Below are 4309 nucleotides of genomic sequence, written 5' to 3' on the forward strand. Positions count from 1 at the left end.
GTAATATCTCTCTGATATTTTTCCTCCCTTTGAGGGATTTTCTTGTCCCCTTCTTTCATCCCAGCTTCATCTCTGCCCTACTGTATTTAGCACTCTTCCCCATTTACAAAACTTTCACTAAAGACAGACTATGATATGGCCAATGACTCCCTATAGGCAGCATTTGAGCCAGTATTATAGCTTTCCCTGCCCTGGTGGGTCAGCAGTAAAGAACCTGCACGAAAATGCAGGAGACTTAAGAGATGTGGGTGTGGTCCCTGGGTCAGGAAGACCCCCTGGAGGAGGGCATGGTGACCCACTCCTGTGTTCTTGCCTGGAGAATCCCATGGACAGAGAGGCTTGGTGGACTATAGTTCAGGGGGTCACAAAGAGTCAGACACAACTAAAGTGACTTAGCAGACATGCTGTATTTTCATTATAAGGGTTATCTCTAATGAGAAATATAAGGTCATATTTCCTGGTAAAGATGGCCCTCTGAGCCCCCTAATGATCTGTACCCCTCGGCCCCTGCACCTCAGAGGACTGACGGACTGGTCAGGGATTCAGTTGGGAAAATGAAAGTCACTATAGGTATTTCAAACACAGTGAAACTTAATATAGGGAGTGAAGTTTCCTAGTTGTTGGAAGGGAAGGAGCAAAACTACGGATGGGAACGGTGCTGCTACCCAGAGATCCCGCTCTGCAGTCAGCCGCCGTAACCCGGTAGGAACCTACTTGTCTCTGAGCACGCAGGACTCAAAACAGCCCCGCTGCCCTTCTCAGGCCAGCAGGAGCCAGCCGCCGCCCCGCAGGCTTCCAATGCTGCTAGCTCTGCCTCCGCAGGAGGGTCAGACCCATGGCTGCCTCCCAGTCTGGAGCCAGAGAAACAGTTTCCCTCTCTGCCTCCTGCTCTCATGCAAAAGCCTTCCAAAGGCAGAATCTAAACTGGAACGCTGCTGGCAGGGGGGAGTCTGAGAGACATAGTTTTCAGGCTTCTAGCCCTTGTGGTTTGGGGAGCGCTGAGAGGTTGGCGCTGAACACAGCAGGCAACAGCCCGCGCAGAGCAGTGTTGTGGTGGGCTGAAATGAGCACCTCCACGTCGACAGGCTGATCCCTGCAGGGGGAGTCCGCCCCAGGCTCCCACATCACTCAGGCCTGTCTGGCTGCTCTGGGATCCTGGGCCGTAACAGCAAGAACTATTCACCAGGTCGTTCAGGAAGCGGAGAGCTCTGTGAAGGGCTTTAAACCTCAGAGCAACAAGCCTGTAGGTAGGTGTCATAATTTCAGTTTCACAGATAAAAGGCGAGAGTTGGGGGTGGGTTGGGGGGGTGGGTGTCAGGTCGCATGGTCATTGAACGGGGGAGCTGGAATTCAACCCCAAATCTGAGCCACTTTTCTCTTGCGCTGAACGCTGAGCTTCCACTTCCAGCTCACGGGACCTCTGGAGATTTGATGAGACCCTGGACGTACACCTCTGGTCCTCTGCTTCAGCCCTCATCCCCTGCGGCAAGCACGCCTGTGTGGTCGGCCTCCCTTTGAAACTGCACGATGGGTGCACATAGGGTGGGTGCTGGTCCAGTTCCACCTCTGTCCTGTTCTGGCAAATGAACCCTGTCCCGAACCTTCCCCAAAGAGGGAAGTCAGAAGACTAGGAGGTGTTTCTGCCTCTGGGTAACTTTCCCATTGCAGCCTGTGTTAGTTTCCAATGATGGCCGAAAACAGCGGAAATGTATGGGAATTCCCTGGCGGTCCCGTGGTTAGGACTCTGCGCTTTGACTGCCACGGGCCTGGGTCTATTGATCCGGGAACTAAGATCCTGTGTGGCGCACCAAAAAAAACAAAGGAGATCAATGGAAATGCATTCTCCCACAGGTTGGGAGGGCAGAACTCTGAGATCGAGGTGCTGGGAGGGCCGAGCTCCCCATGGAGGCTCTGGGGTGAATCCATCCTCACCTCTTACAGGTTCTGGCAGCTCCAGACCTTCTTTCTCCCAAGGCCACGTGACTCTAAGCTCTGCCTCTGACTTCACACTGACTGCTCTTCTGAGTGCCCTTTCACTCTCCCTCTGTCTCACTCTTTCCAGGTGACCTGTGACAGCATTTAGGTCCCACTTGGATGATCCAGGATGATCCCCTCATCTCAAGGCCCTTCACTTAACCCTCTTCACAAGGACCCATTTCCTGCATCAGGTACTAAGTCACAGGTCCCATGGATTAGGACATGGTCATATCTTTGGGGTCACCATTCAGCCCACCTCATCTCCCTCCCAGAGGAGGCAGGATGAAGCACAGAGGAGCTTTCTGACTCCTCCTCTTGGGAGCACATCTTGGGATCTGGGCCTTGCTCCCTCATTCTACAACATCTTCCTCCACCTTCTGGGCCCAGCTACAGAAGAAATCAGAAGTCTGGAGGCACATGCCAAACAGGAGGATATCACAGACACAGCCTTGCGGTCCTGTTGGTTGAGCACCATGAACAGACTCAGCCAGGCCTCCGTATTTCCGTCTCAGGCCAGGTAGCGCTCTCTGGAGCCCCCCAGCCTCGGGAGCCCAAAATTCCTTTATGGTTCTCACCTCAAAGAAACTGCTCACAGGAGCCTTTCTCCTTTCTGGCCTTCTGCTCTGCACAGAAAAGGAAGAGAAGGTTCTGCAACTAACTTCCTGCCCTCTGGTTTCTTCTTCCTAGATTTATTTCACTAAAAAGCCTCTTCAGTACCCCCTCCTTGATTTCTGAACCGAGTCACATGAACCCTCCATGTGGGATTGGCCAAACTCCCAGCTTCCTTCCTCACACATCTTCACCCATCCCCTCTCCACCCAATATTCACCGCATTTTCACTTATGACTGTCTTCCCCAGCCGTCATTAGTGATGACAACTCAACGACATGCTCCTGGTCCAGAAAGAAAAGGAGCGATCCCTCTTGATTCCCACACAGGTTTGGGAGAAGGGGTTTCCTTTTTTCTGAAACCTCAATGAGCTGCTGTCTCTACCTGGGGTAAGTGCCTGGGTCAATAGACTCACCTCCACCGTTGGGATCGATTCTGGGTGAAGCAGACTCGCAGATGGTTATCCCAGCTGGCTCCACATCCTGGGCAGGGGCTGCTCACAGCTCTGTTCACCATCTGGGGGACGTTCTCATTCCCTACATCCTGGGGGCCTGGCCTTCCGAGGCTCATCCATCCTCTAAACACCGTCTGAAGAGCCTCCATGTGGCCAGCATGCCCAGTGATGTAGAACTTCCCACACAGAGTCTTCTGATCCTGAAAACAAACCAGTGTCACAGCTGGCTGGCTGACCCTGACCCGTTGCACAGATGAAGAGGCTGTAGTGACAGGATTTGTCCTGAGTCACCAGGCTGCATGTGGCCAAGATGAGGGTCCAGCAGAGGAACTTGGCTGTGAAGGCAGTTTGCTTTCTGCCCCTGCACTTTTCCTATTCTTTTTTCTCTTTCTTCTTCTCTTTTCATCTTCTCTATGCCCCTGACTCAGCTCCTTACTATTTATCTTCCTCTATTCTAATTATTTCTGCCACTCGCCTAGACCTGAATCTCTAGCTTTGCTACTACAAGATCTGTGATCTTGTGCATATTTCTCAGCCCCTCTGAGCTTTGGTTTCTTCATCTGCGCACAGTGGTAATACTAACTCCCACACATGGTGGAGGTTTAGGGAGGTTATAAATAGAGAGTGAGAGACGAAGGAAGGAAGGAAGGAAGAAGGAAAGAAAGAAGAAAGTCAGCCTCTGGCTCTTGGCAGTCAGTAGTCATTTCCTTCCTGCACTTTTTGAATTTTGTGGATACATGGCTAAGACTGTACACTTTTGTCCCCCACTCACCTGTGTCATCCTTATCATAGAACTGTTGGGTTTGATTTATCAGGAGACCCTGGCTGCGCTTCTGTGACTATGAGCCGTGGCCAAATGAGAAGAGCCTGATGGATGTGGCCGGCGTGATTAATAGCAGCCTGTCTGAGAGTGGCGAGTGACGGATCGCCCCAGCTCCACTTTGAATTCTGTGTTGTTACAGGCAGCTGTTTGGCCAAGCAGAGGCACCGTGTTCACAGCGCAGAGTCTGGCTGCAAGCCCTGGCTTTCCTGGGTCACCAAACCTGATGCTCTGAGTGGAAAAGGAAAGAAAGCCAGGGCAATGGCACATACCCAGAGCAGGGTGTGAGCCCAGGGAGAGGTGTGGCTGGGCTCCTCTCTCTGACGGGACATGAGAGAGCACAGACAAGCCTACCTGTGCAGATCTCACCCCACCCCCACTTCCTGAGATGCCACGTCTGGTGCTTTCCCAGAGAGAAATCCATCATCAGGACAGCACGCCTAGAAGCA

The 4309-nt window shown here is 52.4% G+C and overlaps 1 long non-coding RNA gene across 1 annotated transcript; it reads right to left on the reverse strand.

Moving 5' to 3' along the window:
- Nucleotides 1–388: 388 nt before the first annotated feature.
- LOC133050065 (uncharacterized) lies at nucleotides 389–3635 on the reverse strand. Its single transcript, XR_009691528.1, has 2 exons — nucleotides 3002–3635; nucleotides 389–1795 (listed from the first exon to the last, which is right to left on the reverse strand). It is a non-coding gene; the product is annotated as an uncharacterized LOC133050065 (long non-coding RNA).
- Nucleotides 3636–4309: the final 674 nt, after the last annotated feature.

Source organism: Dama dama, chromosome 31, assembly GCF_033118175.1.
Source record: "Dama dama isolate Ldn47 chromosome 31, ASM3311817v1, whole genome shotgun sequence".
NCBI lineage: Eukaryota > Metazoa > Chordata > Mammalia > Artiodactyla > Cervidae > Dama > Dama dama.